Raw genomic sequence first — 15139 nt, forward strand, 5'->3', positions numbered from 1 at the left:
CATCTGCATCCGAATCTGAGCTGCATTGTCTTTGTATCAAGCCTGTGATGTCATCAGGTAATGGTGATGACATCAGATGCAGTTATTTTTTTCCCATGTAGATGAGGCTTGTTTTTTGGAATCCATGTGTTGGCGCTAACAATACCATCAGGGGAGACTGCCTCCAGATGTGCGGCCCAGTGAGTACCACCAAGTCCTGCAGAATACAGAACTGATCGTTAGGTGAGCGGCCCGGGCTGCAGTAAATTAGATGTATAAATGAAATCCTGCAGTAAATCTCCAATCAGCAGAGATCACGGCGGGAATTCTCTCCATCCGCCAGAGCAGCTGCATTGCTCTATTGGATTCATTAACACCCCACCCCCCGTGTCGTGGCTGTGCTCTTTCCCACCACTGTTAATAATATTTCCTCAGCGGCGCAGCCCCTCGATCTGCTTTCTCAGCAGGATGGTGAAGTTATTTTGGTTATTGCATTATTTTCATCTCTTTAGTTCTGGAAAATCTTTAATGTCTTGGCAGAAAGTTCTGCATGGAATGCGGAGGCTCCAAATACTGGTTTTATGTTGTGAAACCCACGAGCGCCATTTTCTGTATCCCCGAGGTGTCTACTTGGCTTCACGAGAGCTTCTCGTAATAAGTACCAGCGGTGATGTTTGACCCTCCATTGTAAACTGCTCACACGTGTACACCACTCCTAGGAAGAAGATGGAGGCTCCACACTGATGGGTGCAGGGAACAGAGGGAGACTTTCTGTATTTCCTGCTTCCCCCATGCTGGCACCTTCTCTTGTTGGCATTCTGCTGGCACACTGTGCTTTCATTTCTCTGGAGTTTCCTCTTTGAAGTGGTGGGCATTTGCTTTGAAAGGGCGTCACTGTAGATATAAATGGTGCGGTACAATCTACTGTCATGTAATATGTGCCAGGGGTTACAAAGGCGGCCACAGTCATTCTAGGGGTGTAATGCCAGGGCATGCCCTAGTCGGCCCCAGTTGTACCCAGTTCTGTCATATTGGTTTTTCCTCTCCAATGAGAGGCACATGGAGAAATGTACTACAAGCACAAGCCAGCCTCAATCATCAGGCTATTAAAATTACATATTTTAGTTAATCTTTCTATAAAAAAATTCCAAAGTGTCAATGGGTCTGTTAATTGTGTATTTAAGCCATCTGTCTGAGTCCTATGAGTATAACTCGGTAATATAGTATTCTAGTCTATTACTTGTATCCGATTCCTATGAGCTCCGGAAAACCAGCGCTGCTCCTGATACGCATTGGGCACAGCACCCGATTACAACTAATAACGGATCAAACACTGTCCCCCGACGTGGCTCCCTATAAAGCAGGATCATTGACGCTATGCGACAAAGCATGAGACCAATTCAAATTCTGGAATTTTTTTAAATAAAGTTGAAATAAAATATGTAATTTGAATAGCATGTTAGTGACCGGCTGGGACACTATTGGGACCTTGTGCCCTTGCAGTCCAGTTGCAATTTATGGTTTTCATTTCCGTCCTCCGGTTTATCCCCTTCATATATCTTATGATGTATATACCGTTTTTTATTTCTTTCATTTCTTTCCATTTAGGCTTTGAATCTGTGTAATGTCCATTGATTATCACTGCAGTTATTGGCCAATGCACAGAGTCGGAACCACGATCTGCCTGTCTGAAATGACGGTTCTGACTCTGCCTTCACTACACTAACAGGGAAACAGCTGGATGACACAGAATGCAACAGGAAATTCCTCCCGTCTTTCCTTACCGAGCACAGACTTATCTTTGTGCTATAAATGAAGATTGTTCGCCTTCTCCGTTTACTGCAGCCTCTATTCTCCCCGGAATATGTCTAGTTACATTATGTGCATCTCTGGCTCCTTCTGTTCCCAGCGGTCTCCGCAGCACGGTCACAGGACTTGACTCCTAGACAGCCATTTTGTACCCTGGGGATCAGTCGATGTGTGAGGGAATTCGCTTATTGCTGAGAAAGATCGTAAATTGAGAACATTGCTCCTCTGTCCCTGACATCTTGCTTCCGGTTAGGGTTCATTTCTTTAGGGTGGAATGTGTTCCCCTCTTCGCGTTTGGTTCTTTGTTTTTAAGATGCCCAAGTCCTGGTAACGGAGGCCTGGTGAAATGCTCCTGTTGTAGCTGGACTGACACACAGATGTGCGTCCTTATATTTTTTCAGTGTTTTTGGAAGTTGTGCACCAGTTTCACATTTTCCCTGGTGGGCAGTAAAGTGAGTAACGTTGCTGGCAGTCGTTGGGGGAAAACAGATGTGTACTCTAAGAAAGTAATCATCGTAGACTCAGAGCTTTCATTGAAGTCTGCTTTTAATTCACACCCCATATTAATCTCCTATTGTCTACAGGATAAGAAAACAGAAATACTAAAGGGGAAAAAACAACAGTAATTGGAAAGCCTTATGTGTCTCAAGGTAATGCTGCACATTCTCGGCCGAAAGGAAAGAACTTTGGCTGGCCCGTTGTCTTGGCTTCCCTGCTGCAGATCAGGAGTCCAGTTTGGACTCTCATGCCTCAAGCCAATAGCAGCTGGAAGCTCTGTAGACGGGTCATACTCAGAAAGGGAGGCCAGGAAAAATGCCGTATTATTTTGAAATTATTTAGTAGGAACGGCTTTATCATGATTCGAATCGGGGGTTGTCTGGAACCATATGGGGAATGATAAGCTGTTGAGGCTCAAGTCTTCAAGGGAATCGGTCACCACGTACCTCGGTCTTTGCCCCCGTTACTGAGAAATCCTGTCTCTGTGTAACAATCAAATGAGTTGGCTGGTCTTACCAAAATCTCCACTCCTTATCGTGGCCAGCCCCTCCTCCAGCTTTGATTACTCAAACAAAACAATAGCTGATCTTGGGGAGACCAGCGACAAAAACCACTGTGGAGCCTCAGCGCAGCTATCCCTAGAGCCGAGCTGCCCTCCAGGGCCGGGCAATAGCAGGGTGATGGCTGTACTGCCTGCCAATTCCCAAACCGACATTGCATGCAGGTGACATTACAGGTCGCCCGAAGCTAAGGAGCACATCTTCCAGTGTGATGAAGGCAACAGTGACGCCGTCATTGCAACAAATAGCTACTTATTACACCAAATATTTCCTTATTACAGAAAGCAGAACTTTTCAGGAACAGAGGCACAGATCTGGATGGGGACAGTGCTCTTGGTTTAACACTGAGGTATGTGGTGACAGATCCTCTTTGGACTCTGTATTCATCATGGTCTTACAAATTCAGCACTGATGTACATTAAATCTGGACAATTGCTTGGAACGGAGTTGCTGAATGTTATAACTACGGGACACTGATCGATTATCCAATTGCTCTAGACAGACGAAACATGGAAGCATCTTGTAACGTGTCTTCTGTAAATTTCCGATCACGTCCTCTCTCCTGCATGTTAGGGTCCATTCAGGCATCTGTGTGTTTTTTACGGATCCGCAAAACACGAACACCGGCAATGTGCGGACCGCACATCGCAGGCACTAATAGAATATGCCTATTCTTGTCCGCAATTGTGGACAAGAATAGGGCATGTTCTATTTTTTTCGGGAATGAAAATGCGGACCCGGAAGTGAGGGTCCACATTTGTGCGGCCCCATAGAAATGAATGGGTCCGCAATTCCGTTCCGAAAAATGCGGAGCGGAATTGAGGATGTGTGAGTGGAGCCTTATGGCGACTTCTCGTCAGGTATCAGGGATTTTCTGTACAGGAGGTCCAAGACTGTAAATAATTTTTCATGCAATCTATACAAAATTAGCCCTTTTTCTTGCAGATGTAACAAAAGTGAGGCTGAGTAGCTGGGCTGTGCCCTCCAGATTGTCCCGGCTTCTAGTACACAGTGCAGAGTCCATAGTGAACATCAACCAGTAAATCCGATAAATATATACAACTGCGCATAAGTATTACAGTGAAGATTGTCATTTGCCGTCTCTAGCTACAAGTATCACCTATGAAGAGTGTACTCCTCTGGGCTTTATGGATCTTCTTCATTTGACCAATGTCTTCTGGAGATGCATTCCTTTAAAGGGGTTCTCCAGGAATAAAGAAAATGAAAATACTTGAATATTACTTTATTATGAATATATTCCCAAATACCTTTCATTAGTTATAATGCCTCGTTTTGTCTGGGGAGCAATCGTTAGGAGAAATAAAATGGCCACTGTCCTATTAGTATAGACAATGCCTGTCCTAATCACACAGGAGGACAAGTTACTTCACAACACTGAGCTAAAGAGCTTCCTCATCCTCCTCTCTGCTTGTCAGGGATTATGATCCTGAACACCGTTAAGTAAAATCTGCAGCTATGAAGGAGACATGAAGTACAGAGAGGAGGGCGGTGATGCAGTCTCCATTACCACAGTCTGTCCTCTCTGTACTTCATGTCTTCTCATGAACTTCATTCCCACAGAGATTCAGATACAGTTTTTATCAGCTGTATTTATAATCCCTGGCAAGTAGAGCAGAGAGGAGGAGGAGGGATCTCTTTACCTCACTGTTGTGAAGTAACTTGTCCTGCTGTGTGATTAGGGCAGGTTTTGTGTTTACTAATTGGACGGCGGCCATTTTATTTCCCCTGATAATTGCTGTATAGACAAACAAGCCATTATAACTAATGAAAGGTATTTGGGAATATATTTATAATAGAGTAATATTTAAGTATTTTTTTTACTTCTCGGAGAACCCCTTTAAGGTTGCTCATCCATCCTGCAATTCCCATTCCAAGGAAACAAGATAGCAACTAGTGAGGCACCGCTGAGACTCCAAATCCACACTGCAGGGTTTCAAACCTCAGACCCCAGAAGATGATGTCACACTTGAGTAGGGAGCCCTAGAAAGGGTTATGTGATTTCATATGCTAGTATAATAAAACCCCACAGTGTGGATTTGGAGCCTCCGCATCTCCAGAGGACATGGTGAAAAAAGAAGAGTAACACATCCCAGAGTAGTACATACAGGGCGCAGGGCTCATCACCCCAGACCCCTGAAGCAGAAGCCAGATGGTCCCCTATTGCCAGACACCCAGTCACTGGGTCAATTTACCTGGTTTCTGGGTGCCCCTGCACTCGAGTATGGCTGTGTCCACAGGCTGCAGATATAATTGAGCAGTATGTTCAGGACAAGGAGTCCAGCTGTGCAGAGAAGATAGGAGGTGGAGAAGGACCTGAGTGAGGTCATCATCATGTGACCAGTGCAAGAAGACAGTTCAGCAGTGCAGAGAAGTGGTGAAGGATCTATGAGGGGCAGAGCGTCTATGCTGTGTGTGGGGGGGAGGATAGGGGTTTCTCTTCCATTGCAAGTTGTGAAATACTACGAGTTTTAGTTCTTTCCTTAGGCTACTTTCACACTGGCGTTTTTGCTTTCTGTTTGTGAGATCCATTCAGGGCTCTCACAAGCGGTCCAAAACGGATCAGTTTGCATTCTGAATGGAAAAGGATCCGCTCAGAATGCATCAGTTCGCCTCCGTTCCGTCTCCATTCCGCTCTGGAGGCTGCCTGCAGCGTTTTGGCGCCCGTCTGACGAAACTGAGGCAAACAATGTAAGTCAATGGGGACGGATCCGTTTTCTCTGACACAATCTGGCACAATAGAAAACTGATCCGTCCTCCATTGACTTTCAGTGGAGTTCAGGACGGATCCGTCTTGGCCATGTTACAGATAATACAAACGGATCCGTTCATGACGGATGCATGCGGTTGTGATATTGTAATGGATCCGTTTTTGCAGAACCATGTCGGAACCGCCCAAAACACGAGTGTGAAAGTAGCCTTATACTCACTCTTTTCTAATGCCCCCTGACAGCCCATAATAACATCCTAGAAATGCTGGGAGTTGTAGTTCTCTCCTACTTTGACCCTATCTATGTCATGCTTACTGATGTCCCATAGCAACAGTCTAAACATACTGGTAATTATAGTTCTCTTCTCTTATACCTCTCTACCTATAATGTCCACTGATGCCCCATAATTACAGCCTGGAGATGCTGGGAGTTGTAGTTCTCTTTTCTTTTACCCTCTCCCTGTATTTCCCCTTAATTTCCAATAATAACAACCTAGTCATGATGAAACTTGTAGTTCTCTTGTCACTGTTATGAGGTTCTGCAGCGGCTGAGATGTGCATTAGGAGGTTCTGCAGCAGCTAATGTGCATTAGGAGGTTCTGCAGCAGCTAATGTGTATTAGGAGGTTCTGCAGCTGATGTGTATTAGGAGCTTCTGCAGCAGCTGAGGTGTGTATTAGGAGGTTCTGCAGCAGCAGAGGGGTGTATTAGGAGGTTCTGCAGCAGCTGAGGGGTGTATTAGGAGGTTCTGCAGCAGCTGAGGTGTGTATTAGGAGGTTCTGCAGCAGCTGAGGTGTGTATTAGGAGGTTCTGCAGCAGCTGAGGGGTGTATTAGGAGGTTCTGCAGCAGCTGAGGTGTGTATTAGGAGGTTCTGCAGCAGCTGAGGTGTGTATTAGGAGGTTCTGCAGCAGCTGAGGGGTGTATTAGGAGGTTCTGCAGCAGCTGAGGTGTGTATTAGGAGGTTCTGCAGCAGCTGAGGGGTGTATTAGGAGGTTCTGCAGCAGCTGAGGTGTGTATTAGGAGGTTCTGCAGCAGCTGAGGTGTGTATTAGGAGCTTCTGCAGCAGCTGAGGTGTGTATTAGGAGCTTCTGCAGCAGCTGAGGTGTGTATTAGGAGGTTCAGCAGCTGAGGTGTGTATTAGGAGGTTCTGCAGCAGCTTAGGTGTGTATTAGGAGCTTCTGCAGCAGCTGAGGTGTGTATTAGGAGGTTCTGCAGCAGCTGAGGGGTGTATTAGGAGGTTCAGCAGCTGAGGGGTGTATTAGGAGGTTCTGCAGCAGCTGAGGTGTGTATTAGGAGGTTCTGCAGCAGCTGAGGTGTGTATTAGGAGGTTCTGCAGCAGCTGAGGTGTGTATTAGGAGGTTCTGCAGCAGCTGAGGTGTGTATTAGGAGGTTCTGCAGCAGCTGATTTTGCCCCAGTGTAAAATCTCTAACAGGCCCCCAAGCTACTATTATTATACTGGTGTTATATGGCAGAGGGGTCTTTGTTGCCTGTAGCTACATCACAGGCCAGAGACTCTTTGGCAGAAGTTTACCTGACAATCTGGGGAAGAAGTGGAGAAACATCTTTTGCTAGTGACTTTAATATTCTGTGTCTGTCCCTTTTAAAATGAATTTTATTAGCAGTAAGGAAGGTAGTTTTAATTCCACAAAGGGGGCACCATGTGCCTAGGACACCACAATACCTCAGCCCGGCCCTGAGTATTTTCCAATTCCCCCAGTATCTGGGTCCTGATGAGCAGCGTCATCTCTCTGCAAGGTTTTATTTTCCTTTGATCAACCACCATGGGACGACAGCGGGCGCGCCTCCCCCATCCGCGGCCCCATACGTAATGTAGTGCACATGCCTGAGTCCTATTCATACTGCTCCCAGATTATGCTCGCGCTGCATGTACCCCATTATCATCGTACACAGAGTCCTCAGACATTAATGGGCGCTGTGGCCTAAAATTAAGAAAAAGGGAAGTCATCAGATTAAACTTCATGTTACGTCTTGGGGCCAGTGTCTGGTTAATATTACTCTGTTTAGCCAGTTCTGAGAATTACGTGAAATAACTCATTTTCCCACATTTCTCACCCGGCTTGAAAGAAACAAAAACTTCCACAGGTTTCCCTGTTCTGTAATCTCTGTATAATTTTCCATTTAAATAATCATGGAGATTTGGCGGGAAGACACAACAGAATAAAGCGGCGCAGTCTTGTCGATTGGCAAGGGAATCCCAGAGACGGGAGTTCGCGTTGGCTTCTTTCAGACGAGCGATACGGATTGTGTCGGGATCTGATCAGGGAGAAACTGAAAGTTCAGTCAGTTTTGTCTGCAATCAAGTTAAGGGGGGGGAGGGGTCTCCGTCCAGATTGTTTCCGGATGAAGAATAACAATCTACATTTCTGAGAAACCATCAGTGAAAAACACTTTGCATCCGAATGCCTTTCATTTTTTACCCAGCCCCATTTATTTCTATGGAGCTACGTGAAAAACACCTGATCGCTAAAGACAACGCTCGGGTCAGGATTCAGTCTGGCTGCATTCAGACAGAAAACTCACTTGTGTGAGGAGGCTTTAGGGCGCCACTACCTTCACATTTTGCTCAGGGTTTTGAGGCACTTTATGAATCATAAGGGGAAAGATATATAAGGAAGAACAACCTGGCCGTGTACTGGCAGCCTTAAAGGGGTTTTCCAAGACTTTAATACTGATGACCTATCCAATCTATATCGGTGGGGGTCTGACACCCGGGACCCCCGCCGATCAGCTCACTAAGCACAGTGTCGTACATTGTATAGCAGCTGTGTTTGGTATTGCACCTAGGCCACGTGACCAATGAACGTGGCGTCACTGGCCTAGACTAGGCAGAGAGAAGGCTGCGGCATTACTGCGAGTGCTCCTTCTCAAACAGCTGATCAGCGGGGGTCCCTGGTGTCGGACCCCCGCTGATCAGATACACAGCATAGGTCAAAGTCTCAGAAAGAACCTTTGAGCATTATTTAGGTTTTTGCTCTTTGCTGTGATGAATGGTGGGAAGGACACTGCTACATGTATCACCTGGACTTTCTGCTGCTCACAATGTCCAGCTTCAGTTTCGCTGCGGCTGGAAAGGGGCCGCACAGTTCTTAAAACAATAGTTAATGGCACCTAAGTAACTATAAATTTGAAAACGACACCATTTTGCTTTAAAAACACGTCAGCATGGTTTTCGGCTACACCATGGCCATGGCTGCTATGTGTGCGCTCATCCTGACTGTAAACTGCTTTATTGGCATCAGATGGAACAGGGATGCTTCGAGGACGATGGCGGCTCCACCGTTACCTCCGGAAATTCTGGTGTAATTCACTTTCTCGCTGCATTGTTTGGGCAATGGCCATGAGTCTGAGAGTTCCCACCAGCTGAGTCGCTGCAGTGAGTAATCTACAAGTGGCAGAATGTGACTCATTCCCTCAGTGTTATCTGCATACGAGGGAAAACATATTGCGCAGGGAAGGTTATGTCTCTCCCCGACTTCCTGCACAAGCTGGAATCTCCCAGGCAAATCATATTATTTGGTGGAGTTTTATCAAGGAGACGTTTGTCCTGCAGATTTGGTACATTAATAGGAAACTGATATCAAAGGAAGCGTTTAGCATAGAATACGGCATGCGTGTAAACTGTCAGCGCATTGATCAGACATGTTTAGACTCTGTTCTTTAGTCCAATTATCTAAGAGGTTAAATCTGAATAAAATTCTTGGCTGCAGAACGGCCTCCCAGCGCACGGCCTGGTCCTCTCTAACCTCCTCGGATAAAGATTTGGACTCCATACACATAATGTTTGGGAAATGATCTAAAACTTTTACTACAAATCACAGAACCACCAAGTATAAAGATGGCCACCCCTCCCCCAGTACACATGCACAGCTGAACGTACATGCATTCTCACCGGCAGAGAACAATATAAAATAGCTGAATATATATTGTTTTAGGACAGTTCCTTCCTTGGTGGGTGAATTCTGGCAGGCTGTGCCAGCAGAGAACAGCTTCCAGAATTCTCCAAATCCAGAATGTCTTCTGGTCCCATTAAGTATAATGGGGTGCAGATCCATACGCATTCCATACCGCTGCATGCTGGAGTTTGTGTCCGGCCGATCCTGAGTCTCACACCAGAGATGTGAAAATAGCCTCACCATGTGCATCCAGGACACGTGTACTGAATTATCCCCAGGATGTCTTATTCCAATTCATGGAAAGTGTGGCTGCCATTTCATTTATATATTTATGTGCAGGGCCACGATATACTAGGACATTCTGGATATTACAAAGCTGCCCCTACAGTGCTCCTTGTACTGTGTTCTTGTATGCTTCCTGTCAGCACTGATGGCTGCAGCCTCGCTCCTCTAACTATGTTCCCAGCATTGGGGGAGGGCTGCAGCAGCAGATGAAAGGGTATAACATTGGTCTGTCAGTAAAATAAATGAGACATACAAAGCAGGGAGACCAGAGCCAAGCTGAGTTATTGCTCTGCAGAAGAACACTGAAGTAAGAAAATACTTCAGAGGCTGTATCATTTACGAGTTCCCTAATAAAGTATGTTAAAAAATAAACTTTATATCACTGCCCCTACACATTAAAAAAACATAAATGACAATAGTTTGTGAGTAACCATGAAGAGCAAATGTCTCGCTGTATGGTCCCACCTAAATTTCAATGCTACAAAGGAAATGCGTATGAAGCTGGACTGAAGGACTCCAATGACGTCATAGAAAACATAACACTTTAAAGTCAGTCCTGCCCTAATCCATTTATGTGATTATGATCAGTTAACAACTGCTTCCCTGCTCTCAAGCCAGGATTTTCAGCCTTGGGAAAGCTCAGAATTGATTCAAATGATTAGTATTTCATATTAATCTTTGGTATGACTAGACTGGATGCTGGGGCACTTGCTATTTTGCCAGGAGGTTGATGTCAGAAGACGATTTAGGGCATTATGTATTTCAACTGTGTTTCCATGCATATTATTAGCCATTCACCTCTCACCATGGGCCAGTAGGAGGGGGTTAAGAAGGTCTGGTGAAGACCTTTTTAAAAAATATCATGTTGATGTATAGTTTTTTATATATATATATCTCCCTTTTTTTATAACTATTTTGCTTTGTGTTTTTCATAATTTTTTTGTAACCTTTCTTATGGCGGAAGGTCGGATTTGAATATTTTTTATCAGACCTCCAATCTTGATCAGACCTCAATTCAGAACCTCAAATCTTAATCAGACCTCAGATCAGATCTCCAATCTTTATCAGACCTCAGTTCATACCCTACAATCTTTATCAGACTTCGGATCAGACCTCCAATCTTTATCAGACCTCGGATCAGACCCTCCAATCTTTATCAGACCTCCAATCTTTCAGACCTCAGATCAGACCCTCCAATCTTTATCAGACCTCGGATCAGACCCTCCAATCTTTATCAGACCTCAGATCAGACCCTCCAATCTTTATCAGACTTCGGATCAGACCCTCCAATCTTTATCAGACCTCAGATCAGACCCTCCAATCTTTATCAGACCTCAGATCAGACCCTCCAATCTTTATCAGACCTCAGTTCATACCCTACAATCTTTATCAGACTTCGGATCAGACCCTCCAATCTTTATCAGACCTCGGATCAGACCCTCCAATCTTTATCAGACCTCCAATCTTTCAGACCTCAGATCAGACCCTCCAATCTTTATCAGACCTCGGATCAGACCCTCCAATCTTTATCAGACCTCCAATCTTTCAGACCTCAGATCAGACCCTCCAATCTTTCAGACCTCAGATCAGACCCTCCAATCTTTATCAGACCTCCAATCTTTCAGACCTCAGATCAGACAGACCCTCCAATCTTTATCAGACCTCAGATCAGACCCTCCAATCTTTATCAGACTTCGGATCAGACCCTCCAATCTTTATCAGACCTCAGATCAGACCCTCCAATCTTTATCAGACCTCAGATCAGACCCTCCAATCTTTATCAGACCTCAGTTCATACCCTACAATCTTTATCAGACTTCGGATCAGACCCTCCAATCTTTATCAGACCTCGGATCAGACCCTCCAATCTTTATCAGACCTCAGATAAGACATGAAAATAAATGAAACCACTTTCCTCTCTTGCTTTGGATGGCGTGCTACTCACTGCTACTTGGTCTTCTGCTGATGCCGCACTGGGACGTGACATTGCATAGTGTCAGGTCACAGTGCACGCCTACGTTCTGGCGCTATACACAGTAAGGACGGCTCCCGGAAAAGACCAGGGAGTGGGGAGTACAGCCAGCAGTAGCTGTCCATAATGGAAGTGTTCATTAGTATTTGCTCTATAAAACATACTGCCATTTTCCCTCACTTTTGGGGGAAAAAGTCAGTAGCATTGTGATGTGTTACCTGTTATAGAGGTGTGCCGCATATACGGGCTTTCCTTCTACAGCCTACAAGTCTCCCTTTACAATCTGTATAATTTGTCCTTCACATGAACTTATGTTCTGCATATTTCTTAAAATGTAATAATGTCACAGAGCAGTAACGTTCTATTACCCAACTAGCCTTAAATCACAACCTGCGGCCTAACAGTGGCCTCCTGGTCCGCCATGTACAAAAGCCAACCCTGACAGGCCAAATACACTGCAGTACAGAGGTTCAGCAATGTATTATACAAGCAATCAAGTCACTGTATCTGCAAATTCCCTTGTGGGACTAAAAAATTTTATAACATTTTTTAGAATATAAAAAAATACATTTTAAAAGCTCAAAACACCCCCTTCTAAGATTTATCAGATAGAAACAATAAAACATATAGTTAGTATGGCTGTGTTTGTAATTAAGATATGATGTTATTTATCCCTCTAGGATAGAAAAATATAGAAATTGCTGTTTTTTTTGTAAAATAATTTTTCATGGAATAGGAATGTTATCAAAGTCTTCTGCATCCCAAAATGGTTTACAAACTACAGCACAGATCCAAAAAAAATAGTTTTTAGAAGTGGAAAAACATGGAAATGTGGTAGAATAAAAATAACAGCACCGTCAACGCTGTTAAAAAAAAAAAGCAACCACCGGAAAAAGAAGCCCTGGTGCAGCTCTGCCAGTGAAGAAATGAAGTTCTAGCTTTTGGAAAGTGGAGATGCAAACCTGGCTGCGACTGAAAGAGGTGACCTCGCCTGGGGGTTACTGTACAGCGCAGGGTACCGATTTTCTCTTCCACTTCCCATGACGTAATGCTAACAATCTAGTGTTATACTTTGGAGTGCAGAAAACTTATCACACATCATAAGACGTTCCAGCCATTAACTCATTGCATGCTCAGGCAGGGACATTAAACATGGCGCTGGGCCCCAAATGACTCCAAGGCATGTGCCGTGCTGTATTTCTTTCATTTAAAGACATCATGAGAACATGTCCACCCCATTGTCTGTGTTCACTCTACTGGATGCAGGAGAATGGGTGTAACATGTTTGGTAATGGCTGGGCCCATGGTGCCAGATGGGTGGTACGGCTCTGAAGCTGGCAGTTTTCTGGCCCAACTCCGGCCTGGTACAGCAGTTGATGTGTTTAAAGAATAAAGTTTAGCTTGGAAGGGACATTACAATATTCCTCTGAAGCCATCTGTTTTGAATACACCACAGCTCGAGAGAAATACCCGTCTGCAGCCTCAGCGCAGTGCAGGGGGTGGTGGTCACTGCTGCTGTCATGTCTCTTCCTTAGACTTCATATAATTGCTCCTCAAAGGAGAAAGCTTATGTCCATCATTCTTAGGGTACGACCACACAGAGTGGTCGTGTCGCATTCTGCACACAGCCCTGCTGGCATCAAGAACTGTGCAGCCGAATGGTCCACACTGGGCCTGAATTAAACTAATAAGATCAGACCAGCCTAAAGTATTATTAGATAATTAGGGTCCAATGCAGCCCACAGCCACATGCCAGGCGCCACACGAGCACACTTCACGGCCCTTTGTTTCCTCCCCGAGTAAGACTTCTTTCCATATTGCTGAAAGTGTATAAAACCTGTTTTCTACTAAGTCTTCGCATCTGTTATTTTCCAGTATCCTAGTTTGCTGTGTGCCGACATCATTATATCTACAGCAAGCTCTGAATGCATTGCTTTCCTGGCTACATCTGTGGATTCAAAGTAAGGCTTATTGTACACGAACGTGTGCGCTCCGTAGCCGTATTGCGGACCGCATTTGCGTGTCCAGAATACACGGGCACCGTTCCGTGTGCATTCAGCATCACGGATGCTGACCCATTCAATTCAATGGGTCCGCAAATCCGGAATAGTGCACAACGGAAGCACGGAACGGAACCTTACAGAAGCACTACGGAGTGCTTCCGTGGGCTTCCGTCCTGTACTTCCATTCCACAAATAGATAGAACATGTCCTATCTTTTTGCGGAATGGCCGGATCACGGACCCATTAAAGTGAATGGGTCCACGATCTGCTGCGGCGACCCCACGGTGGGTGTTCGTGCATTGTGGGCCGCAGCATGGCGTGCAAGAGGCCTAACTTGTAATGAGAGACTTCAGGAGAACACTGAAATGTATGGTTCCTGCCCTGGAGACTTGTGCCAGACTTTTAAGTATTCTCTCTTTCCCGTCCAACACTCATTGGGGGAGATTTATCAAACTGGTGTCAAGGAAAACTCGCTTAGTTGCCCTTAGCAACCAGTCAGATTTCACCTTTTCAGCACCCCTTTTGGTTAGGGGTTGCTGGGGGCAACTAAGTCAGTTTTCCTTTGCACCAGCTTTAATATATCTCCCCCATAAAGCACCTCAGGGTAACCAAACACCTTGGTTCTGAATTAGATTAGCATTGTTTAGAAGCACATGAACTGGTGATTGGTGTCGTCTTACTGGATCCTAAACTGAAAGGGCTTGGTGATCCACATCAGATCAGCGAGGGTCTGACTCCCTGCTGTTCATAGTGGTCACGGTGCTCTTCAGCCTTTCCCTGCACGTCGTCTAGCTTGTATTGTAGCGGTGCTGCCGGGTAATTAGCTCACATGAGCACCATGACCTAGGAGTCGGACCCCCACCTATCCTGAGAATAGGTCATCAAAATACCCCTTTAACATGTGGTCTGATATCTCTGGGGTCTTGCAGCTTCATGCCCATGGGTTTTCACCGAGCATCCTACAGGATTTTTCCTGTCTGATCCTTTTACTTTTGATGGTAGAAATTAGGGTGAGCAAATCAGGTTTGGATTGCTGTATCCGAATTTGATTCTTTTAAAAACTACGTTAAGAATATCGGCTCCGTCCTACTGTAAAATGTAAGGCCTCTGAGGGATGTCTTTCCGAAGTTTTGGCAAACATCGCGAGACTTACTTCATCTATCTATCTATCTATCTATCTATCTTATCTATCTATCTATCTTATCTATGTGTGTCTTTTTGGGAAGACTTTCCTAATTAAGTCTGATCTCAATAAAACTTACATTCTGGTCTATAATCCCCACTTTGAGATATTTTTTCCCTATTTTATACAAAACTATGAAGCGGATGAAATTATTATGTATTGAGTACAGGCAGTGGAGTGGACTGCAAGGAAATCAACTGCATGTTA

The 15139-nt window shown here is 45.0% G+C and overlaps 1 protein-coding gene and 1 long non-coding RNA gene across 4 annotated transcripts in view; one reads left to right on the plus strand and one right to left on the minus strand.

Annotated features, from left to right (window-relative positions):
* The window catches only part of LOC120981134 (BTG3 associated nuclear protein), a 317594-nt gene that overhangs the window by 286056 nt on the left and 16399 nt on the right, over positions 1 to 15139 (plus strand). The gene's annotated exons all lie outside the window — the stretch shown is intronic.
* The window catches only part of LOC120981135, an 18398-nt gene continuing 16522 nt past the window's right edge, over positions 13264 to 15139 (minus strand). The window contains exon 3 of the long non-coding RNA XR_005774627.1: positions 13264 to 13276. This is a non-coding gene — a long non-coding RNA (uncharacterized LOC120981135). The remainder of the gene's footprint in view (positions 13277 to 15139) is intronic.

Source organism: Bufo bufo, chromosome 10, assembly GCF_905171765.1.
Source record: "Bufo bufo chromosome 10, aBufBuf1.1, whole genome shotgun sequence".
Lineage (NCBI taxonomy): Eukaryota > Metazoa > Chordata > Amphibia > Anura > Bufonidae > Bufo > Bufo bufo.